Source organism: Panthera onca, chromosome B4, assembly GCF_046562875.1.
Source record: "Panthera onca isolate mPanOnc1 chromosome B4, mPanOnc1 haplotype 2, whole genome shotgun sequence".
NCBI lineage: Eukaryota > Metazoa > Chordata > Mammalia > Carnivora > Felidae > Panthera > Panthera onca.
Genome location: NC_138345.1, coordinates 80,412,877 through 80,438,406, shown reverse-complemented (window position 1 = coordinate 80,438,406; position 25,530 = coordinate 80,412,877).

Genomic DNA, 25,530 nt, shown 5'->3' with positions numbered 1-25,530 from the left:
GAGCCTGGGAGGCTTGGAAAAATCACAGAGGAGATGGCCTTTATGCAGGACCTTGAGAATGGATAGTATTTTGACAAAAGAAAAAAAGAAGACAGACCATGCCACTCAGAGATGAAACATCCTTGGAATGTTCAGGAACAGCTGGATTTGTCTTGAATATGCAGTGGAAGAAAGGCTAGGAAATGGGGTTAAAAGAAGTTTGAATTGGATTATAAAAAGCCTTGAATGTCAATCTGAGTGGGTGTCCTGACTTCCAGTGTGGCCGTATTTCCTCACTGCCTGAAGCCGGGCACAGGAAGTTCTTCAGACATGGAGAAGACTGACAGGTCTGACTAACAGAAGTTGCAGGAAGGGCTTCCTCCTTTGTCCTTTGTAGACAAGCCCCCTTGCCCCAGGACCTCTTAAGAGCCCAAAAATTATGAGTGACCACTCTGGTTTCTTCCTACCTGAGCAGGATATGGATAAGATAACTTCCTTGCATTCCTTTCCCTCTAATTTTGCCTGTATCTGTTATGGAGCTCGTCCGTTTCTTTGTTAATTACTCTTGTAGAATTGGAGGTGCAATCCTGTGCAAAGAAGAGCAGAAGACAAGAGGGATCCAGAGTACGTGGCATGGTTGGAGGATTTCTGATTTCAGTTGCTACCTAGGGTTCCTGGAATCATAAAAGGGATCAGAAGTTGCTTCGTCCATACTTTATCCCCAGGCCTTACTTCCCCCACCATTCTAACGGGACCACCACGATGTTCTGGCCCTTTCACAAGTTTGTACCACTCTTTCATTCTTCAGGGCTCCCACCCCGCCCTGCCTCTCCTTCCCCTGCTAAGAAGCTCCACACCATCCATTCCACAGGTCTCTTCCTTGGTGAAGCTTCCCCCAGATTATCCCCACTTTCCAAAATCTGAGGATTCCTCAGGGCTCCTGATGATTCCTTGGGACCTAAAAAATATGGTTTGCAGTAAATCAGCTAATGACTTTGTTGAGGTCACGTCCAAGAGAATGATGGTAAGGTGAGCAAAATCAGCTCGTCCCTTTTCACAAACGAACCAGAACTCATACATTCCATGAGTTGAGTGTATTGGATCATGAAATGATGGATCGTGAAAGCGAATGCAGAAAGGGAAGATTGTAAAGATAGGAGTGGAGAAACCAAAGCAGCCAAGGCACTGAAGGTGATAGAGGAGGTATAAGTGAAATATCTATGTCAGACAATTAGGACTCAGAAGTCAAGGTCACGGGCAGGCAAGGAAAGCTATTTGAACCAATAATTTCATAAATGGAGCGAATTTAAGTAATGAATTAGGTCCATGAGCGTCCAAAGCGCTTGAGATGAAACTTATCAGGAATGAAGAGGTCAAAGAATTGGGAAGCTCCAGGAAGTGAAAATTATCTAGGACATTGGCAGGACATGGGGTGGTAAGCAAGACTGATCCAGAAGCCAAAGTGTTAATTAAATGAAAGAAGAGGAGTCACTGAGAGGTAATCGATGAAGCAATGAGGAGCAGGAGCCAGAGGACTGGAGCCTCAGAACGACAGTGGTGTTAGTCAGTAGCCGACAGTGGTGTTAGTCAGTAGCCGGGTCTGGAAACTGCAGTGCCCATCAAGGAGCCAACAAGTCCATACATTCCACGCCCCAAGCCTGGGAGCCAGGCTGCCCAGCACAGCCCAGCAGGCTACCTTGCAGGTGCCTCCCAGGGGGGAGGGGCACCTGAGAACCATGTGTTGTTCTGTTAGCAGGTTTCTACTTAAATGAGTTTTGCTTTTTTATTTGCTTTTATATCTGCTAATACCCTCCTACTTTCTTTTGGTTTATTTGGCTTCTATAGTCCAGTCTCTAAAGTTAAAGTCTTTGTTCCTTTACTTTTGATCTAGCTCATTTTGTAGTAAAAAATCAATAAAAATGAAGAATTCCCTGAGAACCACATTGATTGCAACCCACGTGTGAAGATGTAAGGTGCTAACTTTTTATTATAATTTTGTTTTTAATTCGACCATATGGCATTATTTTGGAAAATGCGACCTGTACATTTTCCACCTTAGGGATTTATCAAGATTTTCTTTAGTGCCTCATACGGATCGATGTCCTATATTTAATGCCCCAGGGGACCTGAAAATAATGTTTGTTCTTTGTTCATTGTGTGCAAAGCCATAATAAAGCTTCTGCATCATAGTACCTTCTCCTATGTCGGTTTTGGGGCTTTTTTTTCAAATGCCCCCATTACGATTGTTGCTCTTTCCCTATATTTTTGACAGATTTTATTTGTCTCAGTGCAAAATAGGTTTGTATATAAAAGTTCGTGACTGTTCTAGCCTCTTAGCAAATCATACCTTTTTTTTTCCCAAATAAAAGGCATTCTTTTTTCCACTGAAAGATCTTAACCTTGAGTCTATTTTGTCTGATGCATACATGGCTAACCTTGCTTTCTTTTGGTTAGCATTTACCTTGCATATGTTTACCCATCCGTTTACTGTTCCACCTTGCTGTGTCCATTTATTTCTGACCCAATCCTCATGAAAAAAAGTTGCTGTTTCTATTTTTCTCCTAGTGTTTTCAAGAATCTATGTATCAGTATTTGACTCCACTGAGTAAAACAGAAATCCTAAAATAAGAGAAGCTTAAGAATATGTACTCTCGGGGGGGGGGGGGGGGGGGGGGGCTGGGTAGGTCAGTCGTTAAGCATCCAACTTCGGTTCAGGTCATGATGGTTCAGGTCATGATCTCACCGTGCGTGAGTTCAAGCCCCGCGTTGGGTTCACTGCTCTCAGCGCAGAGCCTGCTTTAGATCCTCTGTTTCTGCCCGGCGCTGTCCTTCCTCAGCTCTCTCTCTTTCAAAAATAATTTTTTTTTTAAAAAAGCTTAAAAAAAAAAAAGAATATGTATTCTCACCTGTGAAAGAAGTCTGGAGGAAGGCAGTCCCGAGCTAAGGTGGGGGCTCCACTCTCCCAGTAACCCAGGCTCCTGCTCTCGCTCTGTTCCACAATTCACGGAAAGTAATTTCCATTCTCAGAGTTATAGGGTGGCCGCTACGGTTCCCACCATCATGCCCAAACTCCATGCAGGGAGAAGAAAACGAGAAGAGCAAAAAAGGGCATGTGTCAGCTGAATCATCTCCCTCGGAGGAGACTTCCCTGAAGTTTCACACAGTGCTTTCGCTTCTTTACAATTAGCCAGAACATAGTCACGTGGACGTGACTACATCTATGTAGTGTGTATTTAGTATATATCTAGCACAAGGGTGGCTGGAAAATGTGGCCTTTTAGCAAAGTGTACCACCCCCTCATTCTATTCTAAAGAAGAAAAGGAAAAAGGAGATCAGACAACTGAGATCTCTGCCAAAATCTACATTCCATTAGCTATTACATTTCATTTTTTAACATAGCTATTTAAATAGGCATTTCTCTATAAATATCAACAACTAAACACTGTGAGCTCCCCTCAAAGTAAGATATGTATCATTTCTTTAATTTTCTGCCTTTCCCAATGACCCCTTCTAAATAGTGAAATATTGCTTCCATTATTATCAATTATTATAGTGTATACTCTCTTATAAAGATCAATTCTTAATAATTGTATGAAATTTAGTATTAATAATAACTGTCTTTAAATTTAACTGTAAATTATAATTAGTGTTTACCAACTGTTGTCGTCTACATTATCTTCTTTCTTGAAATTTTTAAATTTTTTTTATGTTTTTATTTTATTTTTGAGAGACAGAGAGACAGAGTGTGGGCAGAGGGAGGGGTATAGAGAGAGAGGGAGATACAGAACCGGAAACAGGCTCCAGGCCCTGAGCTGTCAACACAGAGCCGGGGTGGGGCTCGAACTCAGGGACTGTGAGATCATGACTTGAGCTGAAGTCGGGCGTTCAACCCACTGAGCCACCCAGGCACCCCCTTTCTTGAATTTTTAATCTTAATTTTAATATTCTCAATGGTGTACAAGTGGCCCTGTTATATTGTACCTAATTCTTATATGATATTTTCTAACTACAGAAGCTCAGTTTCTCTATTCTTTCTCCTCAAAACCAAGTAGCCTCTGCTTCCTTGTCCATTGGCATCTAATCTTATAGATGAGGCCTATGCCATTCCAGTTGGCTTTCCTTTGCTTGTGATTTCTTTTCCGGAAACTTGTAAATTATGATCCTCACCCCAAAAATTCAGATTCCAGCAAGTTCACCTCGCTATTCACTTCTCCCCTCAATAGGCAGTTTTGATCAGAATACTAATTCCGACATATTAAATCTAATTATAAACCCCTCTCCTCCTACGTCTTCATATTCTGATTCATTCTTCCAACCTCCTCTGAAACATACCTGATCTCCAGGATCTATCCTTCATGACTTTTATCTTTATCTTCCTAATTTCCATCTCCTCATCTTTTTGGTCCGTGCTATGGAAGTATACTGTATCTGGATTTCCAAGTCAGTGGTTCATTTTCCAGCCATGTCTTCTGATTTTCTGGAACGTTCTTTTGATTAGCCATTTTTTAATTTTTAAGAACTTTTTGTCTGAGATCGGCCCTTGATTTATAAATATACTGTAATGTTCATAATATTTGTGAACTATAATAATATAAAATTTCCTAAAGATAATAATTATAATTTTTTTAAGTTTGTTTCATCCTTAGCTCATTTATTCTTCTTGGTCCTTCTTCTTTATGATGTTAATCTTCCTCAGATGTTTGCTAGCTTTGCTTCAAGTGAGGTCTAAGTTGAATTTATAGATACCAGGCTTTGGGTTCTCAGCCTCTGTGCAGGAGGACCGTGTCTCCCTGGAGCTAACCAAGCATAGTCATTGCGTTAATGGGATGACCAAACTGCAAAGCGTATGCTGATTGGAGAGCAGACAACCTGGCAACGATCTGGCTCTCAGGGACTGGCTTTGGGATATCTTGTTCTTCTAGAACACAGTTCTTTTTCTTTTTCTGCGACCATTTTGGAGACCGAGTTACACCCCATCCTGCTCCTCCTCTCCGACCTCTCACAACAGCTGATTACTTCACATTGGTCCGGGGAGCAAACCCTTGAAGCAGCCACTCTGTAAACAGATGAGGGGAAGAAGAAGTGACCTAGCTGTGCCAGGGAGAGTTATTTGCTTAATTACCCCTAGAATCACCCTGTGGCCCACTCCTCCTCCCTGACTCTGTGATTCCTGAATTAAAAGTCCCCCCAGGTCCCTCTGGGAAGAGAGCTTTCGTTTCTGCAGCGGCTCTCTCCACATCTTACTTCTACTATACTTTCTCCATCATCTGATCCTGTATGTTTTCCCTTTTTTAATTAAAGAGATAATAAATGTTTATTTATCCAATAAATCATATTGAATAGATCCAATATACCTGTCATGTTTTTAGGTACTACAGAGGCAGCAATAAACAAGATCAAAATTGCTGTCCTTGTGGAGCTCATTTCATTGCAAGAAATCAATACTGCAGAGATAGGAAAAGGTCAAAAACCCTCATTCCTCCCACATTCTCTAGTCCCAGCCCCTGAAGGAACATATGGAAATAGTTTTGTACGTATTCTTCCCCATCATTCTCTAAAATCATGTAAAAGATATATGGGCCATTTTGTTTTGTTTCAAATATAGAATCTCAGTCTGTGTGCTATCTATAACTTATTTTCCCCTTAATAATTTGGTATAAGCATCCTTCCAGATCCACTTTATTTCTTTAACAGCCAAATAATATTCCATATTGAAATTGTACCAGTCTCTGCAAGCACTCCCCTATTGATGGACACACTAGTATTCTGTTAGTGTGGTCTTAGTTTCCTTTTACTTTTTTTAAATTGAAAGTATGTATGTATTTTTGCTACTACAAGCCTGTGATAAATGCCCTTGTCCATACATTTTGTGTATGGATGCTTTCATTTCTGCAGAATTATTCCCGGGACTCGGAATGCTGGGACAAATGATATACATATTTTTAGTTTGAATAGATACTGTCTGATTATTTTCCAAAGGGGCATGGCAAGCCATGTTCTCACTGACAGGATATGAGTGTCTGTTTCCTCACATACTTGACAGTGCTCAGTGGCATTTATTTTTTAGTTTTTGCCAATAAGATGGTGAAAAAGAGTTCCTCATTGATGCCTTTTCATTTGTCTAATAAGGTAGAGAAGATGCCTGTATTCTTATTGGTAATCTGTATTTCCTTTCAGCAGATTTCCTCTTCATAGTCTTGGCCCACTTCATGGTTGGCATTATTCTTTACGTCTTGTCATTTTATAGAAATTCTGTTTATAACATGGATAGCAACCTTCTGAATATCATGTGTAACAAAAAAAAATATTTTCTGATTTGTCTCCTATCTTTTGATATGTGTATTATCTTTTGGCATAAACAACTTTTAAGTTTGTGGGTAATCATGAATGTTTGATTTTTTTGTTTGTTTCTCTTCTTTTTCTCCCTTATATGAGAAGGTATTTTCCACCCTCAAAGTATCTTAAATATTCATCTTTTTTTTATACGTTATTTATTTTGAAAGAGAGAGAGAGAGCAGGGGAGGGGCAGAGAGGGAGGGAGAGAGAGAATCCCAAGCAGGTTTCACTCTGTCAGGGCAGAGCAGGGCTTGATCCCATGAACCATGAGATCATGACCTGAGCCGAAATCTAGAGCCGGATGCTTAACCAACTGAACCATTCAGGTGCCCCTTCATCTATTTTTTTTCTTTTATTTTTAAGATTTTTTTAGACCGTGTGGAATATACTTTATATAGAAGGTGAGGTAAGAAACTACTTTCTTCTAGTGGAAAAGCCAATTATAGTTGAACCATTTATTATGTGATTATTTCACTCACTGAATTCAACTAGAGTTTGTCTATTTGTCACTCTCTTTAGGTTTCGTGCATCAGGCCCAGCCAGGTCACTCGAGGTTGGTGGTTTTATCAACAGAAAGCACTACAGCCTTCCTTGCTGTGGGAAATTGAGTCACTAGTAATCTATGTGTTCAGCTCACTGCACCATATTACTCAAATTATCACAAGTGGCAACATGGGAAGAAGTGCATCAGGAGATCAAGTGGTTTGGGCACTTAGTTGCTATGACAACGATGGTGTCTTATAAAAATCATAGTCACCTGGTTTTTTACAGTGCTAGAATGTGCTCTTAGAAGATTAGGGGGTGGAGAGAGAGAGAGAGGCTATGAATCTACAATTGGAAACATAGGTGGAGAAATGGAGGCCTTCATGGCAACTTTGATTCTCCCATTTCCTGTAGTCACAGGGAAAATATGGCTGGGGACCACAGTGAGAGTCTCACTGGAAAGCTTTCAGAGTTGCAATACCAATTAAAAGTTCAACCGCTCTAGATTTCTTATGCTAAAGTTAGGGCACTGGTGAGGAAGAAGGGGGGGTCTTGGAGTGGGGATATTTGGGTAGACAAGGTTAAAGCAAAGAACTATGAACTTTCAGATTCCCCTGAATCTCCTTGCCAAGAAGGAGAAGCTAACCACTCATCACTCTGGTCTTAGCTTATGATTTACTTGAGGATTTTTGCCCCTTGACTTCTTGCAAGCTCAATATACAATTTTAAAAATATGTTCTATGCAGGTTCTACTTGCTTTGTAGTGAAAGGAAATTTCAGAACACCTAGTCCAACTAGGAATTTATCCAAAGGATACAGGAGTGCTGATTCGTAGGGGTACATGTACCCCAATGTTTACAGCAGCGCTATCGACAATAGCCAAATTATGGAAAGAACCCAAATGTCCATTAACTGATGAATGGATAAAGAAGACGTGGTATACACACACACACACACACACACACACACACACACACACACACACACAATGGAGTATTACTCGGCAATCAAAAAGAATGAAACCTTGCCATTTGCAACTACGTGGATGGAACTGGAGGGTATTATGCTAAGTAAAGTAAGACAGTCAGAGAAAGACATATATCATATATTTCATTCATATGTGCAATCTGAGAAACTTCACAGAAGGCCATAGGGGAAGAGAAGGAAAAATAAGATACAAACAGAAAGAGAGGCAAACCATAAGAGATTCTTAAATACAGAGAACAAACTGAGGGTTGATGGGGGTAAGGGATTGTGAGGGGGGCATGGAAAAATGGGTGATGGGCATTGAGGAGGGCACTTGTCTGAATGATCACTGGGTGTTGTATGTAAGTGATGAATCATGGGAATCTACTGAAGCCAAGACTATACTGTATGTTAGCTAACTTGACAATAAACTATTTTTTTGTTTTTTTTAATGTTTATTTATTTTTGAGAGAGAGACAGAGCATGAGTTGGGGAGGGGCAGAGAAAGAGGGAGACACAGATTCCAAAGCAGGCACCAGGCTCTGAGCTGTCAGCACAGATCCCAATGCAGGGCTCAAACTCATGAACTGTGAGATCATGATCTAAGCCAAAGTCGGACACTTAACCTACTGGGCCACCCAGGCACCCCTTGACAATAAATTATTTTTTAAAAAGAGAACACCTAGACTGGGATATCGTCCCCATTCTTCCTTGAGGTCACTCTAGTCCCTCACTAGTGCCCTGGAAATACCTTTATCAATCACAAGGTGATTGATTAATCCTCACTTTGTCTCTCTTGACCCATCAGTAGCACATGACATAGTTAATCACAGCCTCCTTGAAACACTGTGTCTTCAAGTCTTCCCGGACCCCACTTTTGGTTCTCTTCCTCCTTTACTAGTCATTATTGCCCTGTTTCCTTTGTTGATTCCCTCCATCTCCCTGACCTCATCCTCTTCTCTCTCTGCCCTTATATTCAAGGTAATCTCATCTAATCCCTTGGTTTTAAATATTATCCAGCCCCAAAATATAGAAATGTCCCTAGAACTCCAGGCTTATACATCAAACTGCCTGTTTGAAATCTCCACCAAGATGTCTAATGGGCATCTCAAAATAGCCAAGGCAGCACTCATGATTTCCAACATTACCCTCACCGAACTGGGTTCCCTCAAAAGTTTATCCCAACTCAGTCTGTAGCAACCCCCATTCTTGGAGCTGCTCAAGCCAAAAACCTGGCATCATCTTTCACTCCCCCCACCACCACCCTCTCAATCTCTCTCTCTCTCTCTCTCTCTCTCTCTCTCTCTCTGTCTCTCTCTCTCTCGCCCCAACAAATAATTTTTCAGCAAATTCCACCAGATTTACCCTCAAAATAGTATAGATTCTGACCATCTTCCACTACCACCTGGTCTAAACCAACACTATCTCTCCCCTGGATTACTGCAACAGCCTCCTAACTGTGTGGTAGAGTATGCTAATTACCACCCAATATCCATTCTCCCCTTCTTCCTCAGTGACCAAAAAACTGGACAATACGTACAACAGATAAACTACATTTCCCAGCTTCCCTTACAGCTGGGTGTGGCCATGTGGCTCCACCCTGTTTGGTGTAATATAATCAGAAGCGCTGGGTGAACCTCCTGTGAAGTCTTATGAAAAGAGAACCAGAGCTAGCCCTTTCTCTTCCCTCTCCCAAGCTGCCTTCAGAGTGCCCATGGCTGCAGCCTCAGCATTCACTGTAGAAGGGCGCATGAGACTGGGAGCCAGGTAGAAGAGTGAAGGAAAGCTAGGCACATGGGAGCCCTTGATGACCTTGTGCAGCTACGTCACCAGCTCTAAGCTGTGTGCCTCTGCAGTTCTTTAATATGAAAACCTAAACTTAACTTGAGTTTTCTGTAACATGCAGTGAGCTTAGCTGATAAAGTGGGCTCTCTGCTTCCACAGTGTCTCTCCACACAGCCAAAATGATCCTGAGATCATTTCAATTCCTGAGATCCAAAATGTAAGTCAGATGATATCACTTCTCCACTCAAATTCCTCCTTTCCTTGGGGCTTTCCTTGTCACTTAGAGTAAACACAGGAGTCCTCCCAAGGGTCTACAAGACACAGGATGATCTGTGCCCCCCATGCTCTGAATCCATCTTTCACTAGTGCCCCTCTTGCTCCCTCCAATTCTGCCACATGGTTTTCTTGCTGGTCCCTAATGTGCCAGGATGGTGTGGCCTCAGGGGCTCTGCCTGCCATGCTCTTCTCTCGGATATCTGCCGCCCTCACCCCCTCACTTCCTGCAGCTCAAATGTCACTTATCATCTTCTTATGGAATTCTCTCTTACCTATCTCCATCATAGTAACCGGAATCTTATGTGTGTTTGTCTATATTCTGTGCCCTCCTCTCCCTCAAGAAAGATATAAGCTCATGACTATACAGACCTTTTCTGTGTTGATCGCTATTGGTCCCTTCCTGTCTTTCTTTGCATATGACTCCATCTCTGTGTGTGTCTCTGCCCATCCACCCATGCCAGACCCAGCACTTCCCTCCCTCTTGCTTCATTCAAACATGCCCTGCTCTGAGTGTATACCCTCAGTTCCCAGGAACCGAGACAGGGCTCAGACCCTTTGGTCTAAAGGGCCCTCCTTCAGTTGCCTTTCTCCCTCTATCCTTCACCTGTCCCCAAATCCACTAAGCCACCTCTTGCTACCTGAGGGCATTTACTTTGTTCACTGGCAGTTGTTTTCTAGGGTTCCATGCCAGCCCCAGCTTGGCATTTACTTTGGCATTGCAATTGCCCTGCAATAACTCTCCCAAGGGCTGGGGAGGGGGAGTGGGCAGTGGACCCTGTAAGAGAAGATGTTTTCCAAGTTACCTGGGCTCCTACCTCCTCTCAATAAGCAACCCACAGGGCTCCAAGCTCTAAGCTTAGAATGTCACTCAGGACACTTGGGAAGGCAGTGATGTGCTGGGAAAACTGCATGAATGGGCCTCCTTCTGATTCAGCCCTGACCTTCTCTGAAGGCTCCCCTAGGCATGGAGCTGTTACATTCCTCCTTCCAGCTCCCATTACCTGCCCTGCTCCTTGAGGCACTTCTTTCCCTAAGACTGGCCCAGAAAAGTTAAAATTAAATTAAATTCTGCACAAATTCACAGACAAAACAGATACACAATATATCCATACCTCACACAGAGATACCACACCACACACACACACACAACACACACACGCACGGCACACACACACACACACACACACATATCATACACACAGATCGCCAGACACAACACACACACACACACATACACACACTACCCCTTATAGCTTCATCCTAATTATAGGCCCCAGAGAGTAAGAAAACTTTATGACAAAAATAACTGACTGTAGATCTCCTGTCTTATAGAAGAGAGACAACTTTCATCCATGAGCAGATGGGTTTTTTGTCAGTTTTGTTTTGTTTGTTGCTTAAAAATATATCCTGAGGATCTCTGAAAAGCCTTTTGTTGGAAAGGTGAGGTTCCCATAGGCAACAAGAAAGGAGAAAAGCTAAGCTAACCAGTGTGCTGGACAGGTCCTACAGATGGTAAGCACTCAATAAACACTTGTTTTGTGAATGAGTGAGGGAAAAAATGTGAAAAAATTAGAAAAGGGAGGCTGAGGAGGGGACAAGAGCCAGCCAACAGTGGAAGTCCACGAAGAGAAGCATTGTGGCAGAATGAGAGGCCCAAAGAGGAGGCAGGATAGTGGCAAATTCTGTGTCAACCATGGCTGATGACATACACTGTTGGTGATTAATGGTCAAGATAAAATTCTCATCCTGTGACATCAACCCAAACATTCAGCAAAAGCCTCTCTCACCCAGCAGCTTCCTGTTGGTGGTGTTTGGAAGAATTCAGACAAAGGGGACTAAGTCTTGTGTCTGGGGAGAGTCAAAGCCAATAGAAAAGCTACAAGGAACAAGAAATCATAGGGAGAAATGATCATGAGACTAGCAGCTCCCGGGGATCACTGACACTTGGGGGGATGAACTAGACTCCCCCCGTAAGTTATTTTTTAGGTATAAAAAGGAGATATTAAAGGAGGTTGGAGAACAAGGAGGCTCCCAGCCTTGAGAAAGATGTATTTGTAAATATACGGCCACAGTATATATCCACAGCGCAAAACTGCACACTTACGGCAAAAGGTAAAGTCAGAATAAAAGAATTATCCTCCCACCCCAGCTCCACTGTGCACAATGCATGGCACACCTGCTTCCCTCCTCCTTGCCAGTCTAGCAGGTATGGATGGAATGACACCCACCTAAGCCCCTTCCCTCTAAGTGTCACTGATCCATTAAGGAAGCTAAGTTCCTTCCCATATCCAGCTGGCCCTCCTCTGTTGCCAACTCAGAACAGGAAGCGAGGGAGAGAATGTAGATCTACCGGACAGAACCAGAGGGAACCAAGGATTGTGGCCATCTGGGGCGTTTCAGGATACAACGGCCCCCTGAGGTTCCTGGAATCTCAGCAGGGAACAGGAACACTGGCGTCCTTCATACTCCACTGGGCAGCCCCTTTTCCCCCAAGGCCTACTCGCACATGAACTCACGGGAACATAAAAATCCTATTTGTCCAAGTCATTTTCATGAGTAAATTGGCAATTCATGTACCTGGGCTTGCCTCCCTGGTGCCTCCAGGGATTAAAGGATGGGTCAGGTGGATGGTGAGTTGGCCAGGACCCAATTCAGGCCCCATCAGTACTTTACAGCCAGCTCCAATTGCCAAAAGTAGATAAAGGCACAGAGTTAAACTTTTGGGAGCCCCTTTCCTCCTATTTAGGATTCCATCTTATCACAGCTTCCCATAAAATCAGCTTCCGTCATGATCTAACAGTTCATGGGTTTGAGCCCCACATCAAGCTCCCTGCCATCAGCGCAGCATCTGCTTCAAATCCTCTGTCACCCTCCCTGCCCCTCCCCCACTCGCGCCCTCTTTCAAAAATAAATAAACATTTTTAAAAACCCATCCCGGTCTTCAAACACCTCCCTCTACTTCATATTTATGTCACCCCCATTTACAAGGATCCCCTAGATCAATTCCACTAAGCTGATTTGTCCTGGTTTTGCCTCTCCCCTTCCACATCCGAGCCTCAGAAGAGCAGCCTCCAGCTTGGCAGCCCTGAATTCTGCCTTCCCTCCCCTCTAATTCTGCCCCATAGGCTTCTTCCTTCAGGAAATCCCCTGAAATATATTGCCTCCCCCACATCTTCCCGGGATCTAATGATGCCTCGGCCTTCCATTGCTGTGAGACAAAGGAACTTCACTAAATATGTCAGTGGCCTTGCTAAGGCCAAGTCCAAGACATGTGATGACAAGGTGAGAACAACTTGGTCACAAATAAATTAGAACTTCCACATCCAAGTGGTCATTATCCTCTTCCAACTAGTCATTCTTAGAGGCAAAACACTTGTTGCAGAAGAGTACCCAGTTATTCCTTATATGTGGAATCTAAAAGAGTCAAACTCAGAGGAACAGAGAGTTGAGTGGCAGTTACCAGGGGCTGGGGGGGGGGGGGGGGTGGACAGTGCAGGCAGGGGACATGGAGCTACAGTGGTCCCAGGGCAGAAACTTCCAGTTCTAAGATTCACCAATTTGGGGATCTAATGTATATAGCATGGTGGGGATAGCTAAAAATGCTGTATCATACACCTGATTGTGGCTAACAAAGCAGATCTTAAATGTTCTCACCACAAAAAAGAAATAGCAACTATGTGACAGGATGGAGGCAGTAGCTAAGGCTATGATGGTGACCATTCTGCAATATACAAATGTAGCTAGCAAATCAACGTTGTTATACACCTGAAACTTAACTCAGTGTGATGTGTGAATTATGTCTCAATAAAGCTAAGAAAGAAAGAAAGAAAGAAAGAAAGAAAGAAGAAAAGAAGAGGGAGGAGGAGGGGAGGAGGAAGAAAGAGAGGAAGGAAAGGAAGGAATTTAAAAGAGCACCTATTGCTCCCAAAGTATTTGTGGAAACTTCCCTTTTAAAATGGCGTTTAGAACCTTGTTAGCAACAAATGCAAACTGGAAAGCCTCATATCAGTGTCATCAAGCCCCATTTTCAACTTCAGTCTCTCTCCTCATATTCCTCACTGTTGGAACTTAATGGCATTTGATTGTTTCCAAATATCCACTCAGTCTTCTTAGGTCTGTGATGTGTCACATGAGAGTATTCAAATCCTGGGACATTTATTCTAAGGTGTTTCTCTGAGAAAGCAACCTCTTTGCCTTCTAGCCACACCTGGTGCACTTGACCAAGGTGACTTCAGCTTGCACCTGCTCAGGGCAATAACTCACCACTGTACTGCCAACAGGTGCTTGACGGAGAGATGGGTGAAGTCGAAGTAGTCAGCATGAGACGGCTCACGTAAAGAGAGTTTATACTTGCGTCTTGGATTTGTAAGGTGTCTCCCCCATCAGGCTAGGGGCTCCTAGAGGTATTGGATCATTCCTTCCCACTGAATTCTACATCTTCCATGCCCCACTCTCTAGAGAGGCTGTGGGCTCTGCACACAGGTATGAGGACTAGAGAAAGAACACACAGGACACGAGGACAGTCAGACATAGAATCATTAGGACTTTCCACAGGAGGTCCATGGAGGACAGCCTCTCATGCCACCCAGGTACAAAGGGGTATGCTTTTTAACCATCTCAGGAAAAAAAAAGAAAAACCTTTGTGGAGTAGCCTCTACCTCTCTGATCCTATGCCTTTCCACCCTGATTCCATTTAGGACTGACACTAAACTTGGAGCACTTATTTTAAATTAGTGAAAAAATCTTTACCATTCAGATCCCGCCTTTCACCTTCACTCTTATGAGTATATCCCCTCCAGTTCCTGGGTCCTGAATGAGGAGAAAGGCAAGGAGGGCTGGAAAGAGGGAGTTCATGTTGCAGGCTCTGAGTCGGAACCCCGAGGACTAATTTACATCTGTAAAAAAAAAAAACTGGGGCACATATCAGGACCTACCCCTGTTGGGTTTTCCAAGCTCTATCAAGGAGGAGGGGCGCATCCCCTTCTGTCTCTACAACCCCAGGCACACACATGCACACTCACCTGTGCACACACACACCCTACTTGGACTCTTGTCTTCCACCTCAGACTCCCTCACCCCAAGGCCACACTACCCTCTCCCTCTCTCAAGCTGAAACCCTCTCCCTCCCTCTCACTCCCAGGTCTGGCCAACTGCCAAGTCCAGTCCTTACAGATGCTGCACTGTTTACCCAACACATACCCTTTTCTCCACACCCACTGTCCCTGAACGACTCCTTCTCTTTTCTAGAGGCTTCTTGGCACAAGTTAGATTCATCTCACAATCTTTTGTGTTAAGTTCAATATCAGTTCCAGACTGTAAACTTCTTGAGGGGAGGAATCTTGTCAAATTTCTCTGACCTCAGTGCCCAGTAGCTGGAGGGACGCCCAGGGGGAATAGCGTAAGGTGAGGTTGAACAGAAAACATAGTCTGGGGCCTCATTTGTCGACAAAAATACCAGGTATCCCAGAACCAGACCACACACCTGACCCTCAGCGCTCCCTCCATCTACCTGTTTAGCCTGTGCTGACAGAAAAAAAGATGAGTTTTATATTATGCTTCATGGTAAATTTTCAAGAATGGACCCTTAATAATCAAATGACCAGAAAGTTATAGTATCTGCCCAGTGTAGCATTAAAGAATAAAAGGAAAAGTCCACAAAGCCTAAGTGGAGGCAATGGTTGCCAGAAAATAAAACTGTTACAACTGTCTCCAAATATGAAATTAACCCACCAAAGACCAAGATTTGCCACATGTTGACTCTCAAAGACTGAATCAAGGATCTTCTGAGGCATCTAGTAAAAACTCAGCTCCACAGCTTTCCAGTCACGTGTCACCCCTGCCACCCACACAGGCCAAGGTGAAAAGTCAAAGGCATCAAGAGACCAAAGAGGTAGCTGCCACAGGTGAAAAGAAAACCAGTCACGTGGATTGCAGGAGTCAGGGTAAGATGGCCTTCGAAGCACAACCTATGTTTACATCTTGACCCCAGTGAGTTAAGTCACTGTCTCCCTTTGGGGTCTCTGTTTGGGGTCCCACCGCTAGGCAAGGTCTGCACAAGCAGGCAGAATGAGAAAAGTAGTTCAGAAAAGTCTGGTGGGTAGAAGATACAGCACTTTGCAAATACAGGGATATCCCTCATCTCTAACAGGGCTTCCTGGAGACAAGCCTTTCAACGGGTCACGTGACAGGAGAGGAATCTTCTTCTTCTTTTTTTAATCTTTTTTAAGGTTTATTTCTTTTTGAGAGAGAGTGATCAAGCAGGGGAGGGGCAGAGAGGGAAGGACAGAGGATCCAAAGCGGGCTCTGTGCTAACAGCAGCGAGCCAAGGCTCGAACTCACAAACCACGAGATCATGACCTAAGCTGAAGTTGGACGCTCAACCAGCTGAGCCACCCAGGTGCCCCAGGAATCTTCTTTTAAACAAGTACCTCCCCAACACACATTAAATTCTTTCCCTTTCTTTACATTTAATAACATTGAATCTGGGACCTATTATTAAATAATGACGGGAAATATTGAGAACACATGTTCCTACTTCTCAAGCCCCCATTTCTGTGAATAATTTCCTAATTAACTCCTGAGGTCAGGAGTGAGGCAACGAGAGGACCGGGTCAATGGTAAGTAGTGATGTTTATAAAGCCCCTTCTCTGTGGCAGTTCTGGTGTTGGCGTTGGAGATCCAATCCCCTTTGAGAAAAGACTTGTGCAAAGTGTGCAATGGTTGGCTCAGCCCTGATGCTCTGCTGCTGGTGACCATTTGGATCCCAGAGTCGAAGTTCTTCCCTTTGCCCACCACCCACCCATACACTACACACACACACACACACACACACACACACTCAAACCCTCAGACATGCGGTACTTATTCATTCCCTCAATCCCTTTATCAAATAATTGCCAAGTCCTTACTACCTTTAAATATTTATCCAGGAAAAAAACCTGTTCTCCACCCACTGACACTAAAGTACATCAGAAGCTCATTATATCTCTTCCAGGATATCCCCCCCACCTTACAAGCCAGATAAATCTAATATTCTTTGTCTCAAATTTAATCCCAAGCCCAATTGTGAATCCCTTGATGATAGGGATCTGCCATACTCCTCTCTAGAATTAGTGCCTCACAAAAAGTCTATCTGATGAAGAAGTGGGACCCACACCTGCCTGTCCTGTCCCATCTCCCACTGTCCCCCCCACTCTACCCCTCATGGCCAGGAGGCTCTTCCAAACGCTCTTGATCGGAGAACCAACTGGCTTCCAGACCCTCCAATTCCTGATCACTCTTATGTTCACCTCACACTGAGCCCACTGCCCCCTGCAGACATACGTGACCTTCCTCCCTGGACACCAGCCCCTCCAAGAAGCAGCCGTTCAGATGGGGCAGGGCTGCTCTCCACCAACCAGACATTGTGACTTAATGTCCCTCCAAGACTTCTCGCAGGGCCTGTGCTAGGGAACCTCACCCGGGCCACACTCCACAGGGCACCATGCAAGCCCACAGGCAGAATCCCTGACCCAGACTTGAAAGGATGGGGAAGACTCAGAGAACTCCAGGCAAAGCTTTTCATAGAAAGAGATTCTTGGGATGCCTGGTGGCTCAATCAGTTAAGTCTTTGGCCCAGGTCATGATTTCACAGTTCATGAGTTCAAGCCCCACACTCGGGGTCTCTGCTGTCAGTGTGCAACCTGCTTGGGATCTTCTGCCCCCCACCCCCCATCCCTCCTTTGCTCTTGCTCTCTCTCTCAAAAATAAACATTAAAAAAATTTTTTTAAGAAAGAGATTCTTAATCTGAGCCTGAAAGAACAAGTAGATTTAGACAAACTTTAAATAAGTCTATGGCTCTCAAGTTTAGGGAACAACAGAGGAAAAGTTATAAGTTAATGGAAAACCTTGATCTACTGAGAAAGTCTCAAAAAAAAAGTCTGTGTCAAAAGCGTAACCTCAAATAAGGGACTGAGGAGAGAAAACCATAAATGCGTCAGGGCCAGATCATTAAAGGCCATGTTTGCTCTGTTAAATATCAGAGGTTTATTTTGAAGGACGGCTGAGAGAGTTGGAAGATTTTAAGCAGGAAATGACACGATCATATTTACATTTTAAAGACCATTCTGGCAGCTAGCAGAAGATGCATCAGACCATTGGATGTAAACCCATTCTAAGACTGTTCCTGACTGGCAGGAGATATAGCAAGGGTTTGGCCTCAATCAGTGGCACTGAAAATAAGTAAAGGGGAAGCATCAACAAGACTCGTCCAGGTTGCCTGGTTGATTAGATGCGGGACTGAGTGAGAAAGCTAGGGTAACCCCAAGATTTCTGACTTGATTGTTTAAGAACGTGTTCACGCCATTAGGTGGGATGAGAAACCCAAAAGGAACAGCAGTTGTGGGGGTGAGAATAATAAGGATGATACTGAGTTTGAAATGCCTGTGAGACATTCAGTGGAAACCCACCGGAAGTTGTACAGACACATCTAGAAGTCCAAGAGCTACCTGGGATCGAGGTGAAGATTGGTCAGTAGAAAAGATGCTTAAAGTCGTGCAAAGTCCCTGAGCACAGAAAGTAGCTCAGGGTTCATGGAAGGTTTGAGGAGAGAAGGTGATGTGTGAGTGGGGAGCATATTTACTGGAGAAATGTTGTAGGGCCGATGGGCGGTGATAAATGCCCAGTGTAGGTTTGTAGTCACACACTTAAACCAAGACTGGCCCGCTGGTGATTTTCTCCAACAGTGTTCAGTGGACTACAGGCACCAAATAGGCAGGGTTGGGATTCTTGGACAGTTGTTTCTATGCATAAAGACCCTATGCCAGACTTCTTTTCTTTTAAAAAAATTTTTAATGTGTATTCATATTTGAGAGAGAGACCGTGCACAAGCAGGGGAGGGGCAGAGAGATGGAGACAGAATCTGAATCAGGCTCCAGGCTCTGAGCTGCCAGCACAGAGCCCAACACAGGGCTTGAACTCACGAGCCGTGAGATCACGACCTAAGCCAAAGTCAGATGCTTAACCGACTGAGCCACCCAGGCACCCCATTTAAACTGAAGTATGAACAATTTTATGCAAACTGCATTATTATTTAAATTATTACTTCAATGTCCAAGATAAACACTACCAGATTGTCTGAGTGTCCATGAACAATTTTTGCCTCCTTCCCAGATTATTGCAGACCCATTTTCTAGGAGGTTTCAATCTTGTGGGGCTGGGGCGGGGCGGGGGGGGGGGGCAGTCTTTTTACGGCACTTTAACATGAATCAAGTATTTTAAATATTTGAATCCCCTGAAAGAAGATTAATACGTAGTGAAAAACTAGTAAAGAATCACCTGTGGTTCAGGTGACCCAAATTATAATCCAAAAATCCAAAAAGTCAGAAACCCCACTGAGATCATTGCCATTTTGTGAAATGGAGGCATGGAGCTATGTTCCTGAATTCTCCATTCCTTTAGAGAATCCATGGATTCTGGCAATGAAGTGTTTCTAAAATTCTGCTTTGACTTTTTCCTCTCCACAGGGGTCAGACCTGACAACTAAGGGCCATCTTTTTCACTGGAAGTTTAACTGATATCCTCTTTTCCTAAACAATAAATCAGACAATAAGAGTGACTGGGCCAGCTCACAGTGCTGTATTTTCAAGAGACCGAGGTGGCCTATCTTTGACAAAGAAATCGTTTCGAGGTATTAAATATTCTAATACACTGATTCTGATGACCTGATGGTTTCCCAGAGGTCCCCAGAAATTGGCAAGCAATGTGATTAAACATCTCTCACCCAAGGAGTTCAAGGTGGACTATTTCTGGAGGACCATTTATTCCCAACAGTTCCAGAGGACAACAGAAAAAAATTACAGAATAGCATTCACTTAATATTTTTAGCAAGTTATAATACAAGTATAAATGTTGAAATTCATAGAATGTAATAGACACATCATGCCTCAAGCCATACATGAAAAACTAACTTAAGCAGAATAATTATTCTGGGTGTGTACTCACAGACTTTAATCTGTATCCCCGCCATCTCTGTCTGAGGCCATGGCAACTGGTTTCATTCTCAAGAATATTCTTTCAATATGATTTTATTATTTTTTACCTCTTCTTAAAATTGCTAATAACCTTTGCCAGAGTTACATTTTACAATAAATTAGAAATTGTTGGCACCCTTAATTAACTCTTTTCTGTAGATCATGATATTTTAAGGAAGAATAATACTGTCCAAAATTGCTGAAGTACCTGGTAAACTCAGAAGGTTCTGCCAAATAAAATACTTCATTCTAACTTTTTCTTATTGAAATGTGTAAATATCTCAGGTCAGAAATTTCCACAGATACTGTCTTCTATCCTGTTCAGAGGAGCATTACTTGACACATAGTTTTGGAAGGCGAAAAGAATCAAAAAGTAATCTTACTGATGATTCTTGAATGTCTCACCAGATTGAGATGTTGCAATATCATACGCCTTCTTAATTGCGTCGAATCCCAGGATGAAATATCAATTTGTTTGTTTAAATATAGAAACTCTGTCAAAACATTCTTCCTACAAGGTTGAGCTGTTCTGAAATCTCGAAATTAAACCTTGTAAAATGTTTGAGTGCTCATCGTTTGATTTGTTTGGTATTTTGCTAGCTTTTACAGAAATAAATTTTAATGTCCTTCTGTTGCAGGCCTTACTTACCATTATTCCAATGTACTAAAAGCTTCAAACGCTGAAGTTTTTGGCATTTCACCAAATGAGTATTTTTATTAAGGACTTCCCATGAATTTTAAATCAAATGTGCTCAGAATTCACAGATTGACATCCACGAATATAAATCAGTAATAATAATAATCTGCTTATTTTTAAAATTAGGTTGATGACATCAGCTTCCTCACCAATTATATGGGTACAATTTATGATATGGATGTTTAGCATAGTATGTTTAGTATATCTAGAATGTTTAGTATAGTATGTTTATTATGTATATAAGTATTCTTATATGTATATTAAATATATACTAGTTTGTAATTATATATATATATTTATAAGTTGAACGCATATTTTTAAGTTTTGACAAATATACCTCTGTTTAGTTTGGTAGAATACTATTGTTTGTTTGGCCTCAATTATAAATTATATGGGCACCACAGGCACATTCCTATTTTTTTTTTCATTTTAAAACATTTTTACCACATCATGATCCACAAAACTTATATTCCAATTCTCACCATAAAAACAAAACATTTTTCTCTTCAAATTTCAACTGTTTAACTAAATTGACAATAGCGTTCCCAACAATGTCAAATGGACTTCCAAAATCTTTACTTTGATTCCATGATTTGGATGGGGAAAAAAATTGAACCATTATTGGAATTAATTGATCTTCTACTTGAAATATCTGATGACATTGATACGAAATTGGCATCTTTTAAATGTTTGCCAAGTGCTTTTGTTAATGGAGCCAATAATTTCACAGCCAGAAGGTCACTCTTCACATGTGCTCAAGAAAACTTGGAATTTAAAGTTAACAAAAATTTTTTAAATTGACAAAATTAGTTTAGAACAGCCATTTTATCTAAATGAAAACTCATGCTTTCATAGAATAATACAAAAATATGCTTTCTGCAGCTGTAGATGTTAAATCATTGCCTTTAAGCGCAGTCTTTTTTTTTTTTAAGTTTATTTATTTTGAGAAAGAGAGAGGGAGAATGAGAGAATCCTAAGCAGGCTCTACACTGTCAGCACCGAGCCCAACGTGTCGCTCATGAACCATGAGATCATGACCCCAAGATCAAGTCGATCTCTGGTGAGAGCCCCCTTCCTGGTGTATGGCTAACTCCTCACTGTATCCTCACATGGTAGAAGGGGCACAGGATCTCTTTTTAAGTCTCCGTATAAGGGTACTAATCCCGTTCATGGGGGCTCCACCCTCATGACTTCAGCACCTCTCAAAGGCCCTACGTCTTAATACCATTGGGCACTGGCACTGCAACTTAAGAATTTTAGGGGAATATGACATTCAAACCATAGCACTCTGGTTTCTGTAATGGATAGTAAACGTCAAACATTTCATGCAAGTGTCATGTTCATCAACAACTTCCTCTAAGAAATGAATATCAACTACTTAATTTTTGTTTGTTGTTTTAGTTCATGGCTGCCACAAATGTTCAAAATTTCAAAAACAATACCAAACAATGAACTAAGTAAATGAAATTCATACCCTAAAACAATTAACAAAAACCACAGTCATAAGGGAAGTCGGGCTATTTACTCAGGTCTGTCTGTTGCAGACCTGATCAACCTCTGTGTCCCACAAATATCTCACATAACTTCCCAAGTTTCCTGTTGACTCTGTTAACCTACGCCCTGATTTCTGTTGCGCTTCCCAGGCCACTTCCCAAGCCACCAAACAAGTGCTCACATGCCAAGCGGCCAGCAGAGGGGGCCATGTCAAATACATCTCCCACACAATCCAGACCGAAAGGAAATCAGTGTCCCTAACTCTTCCAACTGTTCCGAGTATCCTGTGTGCTGTCTTTGAAAGGTAGGTGTTAGTCAAGTTGCATCTAGAAAAGACGAGAAGAAAGAAAGGTTATCACTAGCTGTCTTTCAGATTTAAACATGTGTTAAAGCCAGAGCATGGGTTTCCCCTGCTACCCAGTGAGACCATCGCTGAAATTCAAAGTGAAGATCTACCAAGCCATCTCAGTTTATTTTATTGTAGCCATTAATAATAACATTAATTTTTGCTACCACATGAAAAATCCAGATCACATGCCAACTCAGACCGGACTCTGGAAAAAATAGGTCTAGACTGGGACGGCACCAGGCAAAGCAGGACATATGGTCACTCTTCACAATACCCATTTAAAGCTTCTTGTTTCCACCACAGAAAATATAAAATCCCAAAGTAATAATCAAATCCTTTGACTTAAAAAAGAAAAGCTATTCAAATAAGGGGTGTCTGTCAAGAATTTAGCCAAACTGAATAAGATGCCCAAGCAGAATTGCATTAACAGAGCTCAAATATTATGTCTCAGTTTCATTGATTCAGCTTCTCCACTGAAGTATATCACTGTAGTCGTCTCTAAGGGAAGGTCAAGATTTCTCTTCACTCCTTTTCAAGGAGAGAAAATGCTTGGAAGAAGAGTCCAGATCAGATTGCAGACCCCCACTGGCCATGTTTTCCAGTTGGGGTTGGGGCAGAGGAAGATAAATACGACTATGTACAGTGAAAACCTCTCTCTGGCTCATTTTTTCTTTTTCTTTTTTTGTAAATATATGAAATTTATTGTCAAACTGGTTTCCATACAACACCCAGTGCTCATCCCAAAAGGTGCCCTCCTCAATACCCATCACCCACCCTCCCCTCCCTCCCACCCCCTATCAGCCCTCAGTTTGTTCTCATTTTTTAAGAGTCTCTTATGCTTTGGCTCTCTCCCACTCTAACCTCTCTTTTTTTTTTTCCTTCCCCTCCCCCATGGGTTCCTGTTAAGTTTCTCAGGATCCACATAAGAGTGAAAACATATGGTATCTGTCTTTCTCTGTATGGCTTATTTCACTTAGCATCACACTCTCCAGTTCCATCCACGTTGCTACAAAGGGCCATATTTCATTCTTTCTCATTGTCATGTAGTACTCCATTGTGTATATAAACCACAATTTCTTTATCCATTCATCAGTTGATGGACATTTAGGCTCTTTCCATAATTTGGCTATTGTTGAGAGTGCTGCTATAAACCTTGGGGTACAAGTGCCCCTATGCATCAGTACTCCCGTATCCCTTGGGTAAATTCCTAGCAGTGCTACTGCTGGGTCATAGGGTAGGTCTATTTTTAATTTTTTGAGGAACCTCCACACTGTTTTCCAGAGTGGCTGCACCAGTTTGCATTCCCACCAACAGTGCAAGAGGGTTCCTGTTTCTCCACATCCTCGCCAGCATCTATAGTCTGATTTGTTCATTTTGGTCTGGCTCATTTTTTCTGACACTGATGATTATGTCATCTCTCCTGACTGGAAAATTCCAAGATTTAAATTTGGGCTTAACAAATGGCACCGTTTAGGACTCCCAACCACACAAAATACATTTCCCATATGACCCAATTAAGCTTCCTAAAATTCCATATTATGGTTTGAGGCCAAAGCTCCAGTCAACGAATTTTGAATGGCTCATATATGTCACACATGTTCCAGATGCCAGGATTTCAGCATTGAATAAAAGCAGTCTTGGTCTTTTTGGAGAAAACTGGAATGAGGGAGGCCAGAAAAAGAAATCTCTTGGCATATTTCAAAATGATGAGTGCTATGATAGGCTATTAAGGAGTATGGGTTGGGGCACCTGGATGGCTCAGTCAGTTGAGCATCCGACTTTAGCCCAGGTCATGATCCCACACTTTGTGGGTTCGAGCCCCACAGTCAGGCTCTGTGCTGACAGCTCAGAGCCTGGATCCTGCTTCAGATTCTGTGTCTCCCTCTCTCTCTTCCCCTTCCCTACTCATGCTCGCTGTCTCTCTCTCTCTCTCTCTCTCTCTCAAAAAATAAAATAAAAACATTTTTTAAAAATTAAAAAAAAAGAAGAGTGTGGGTTAAGTGTATTAGATCTGCACCTAATCCAGTCAATCCTAGGGGTTAGGAGATTTCCCAGAGAACGTGATATAAGATGAAAGATGTAGAAAGCATTACTCAAACATGCGGATTGGAGATGAAGGGGAAGGTGGCATTCCAGAAATAAGGATCAGCATGTGCATAATCCCAGGATAAGTGAACCAGGCACACTGAAGGTACTGACAGAAAACCTATATGGTCAGGACATAGACCAAGGGGGGAGAAATGGAAGAGGAAAATGCTGAAGATTGGCAGGGAGAGGCCAGATCACAAAGAACCTTGTAAACCACATTTAATTTTTTGTCTTTAAAGATGCCAGGAGAAATTAAAGCACAGGAGAGAGGGGAGATAATCCACAGAGCAAGATTTCTGCGAAGGCAGAAGACGGGCTTCAGAGCAGAGATGAAGCGCTAAGTCTCAGACAAGAGAAAGGAAAACTCAACATGGTAACCGTGGAGAAAGGGAAAAGTGAATGTGAGTACAGGTTAAGACCGTAGATGTTGCCAGGAAATAAAGGGAATGTATGTCAAAGCCCTTCGATTTCCTCTGGGAAGCCGATGAGGTTCCCCACTGTGGGCGAGTCAGGATGTGTTGGGATGGGTGGGTTAGGGAGCTAGAGGAAGGTCCGCTATAGCTTCTGTGGAGAATGGGAGGCAGCACCAACTAGAAAAGCATTGTGGGTTTGCTTGGAGAGTCAAGGGCCTAACCGAGGTTACACTCCAGAGGTTTAAAGGTATCATCTTTATAATTCTATATATTTTCCTTTCTAGATGTGCCCAATAAACCTGGAATAAGACCAGAGAAGGCAGATGACCTGATTCATCAAGGGTGGAAATTTTGCCAGAGTTTGTAAAAATGGGGCTAGAGAGTAGCATAGATTGGAAAAAAGAGTTATCTAGGTGGTGGGCCATGTAATTTACCCTGGAAAGGGAAGCAAGTGGAGACTGGAGTCGGCACATACATATAAAGAGAATATGGGGCACCTGGGTGGCTCAGTTGGTTAAGCATCTGACTTCGGCCTAAGTCATAATCTCCTCGTTTCCGAGTTCAAGCCCTGCATCGCACTCTGTGCTGACGCTCAGAGCCTGGAGCCTGTTTCAGATTCTGTGTCTCCCTCTCTCTCTCTCTTTGCTGCTCCC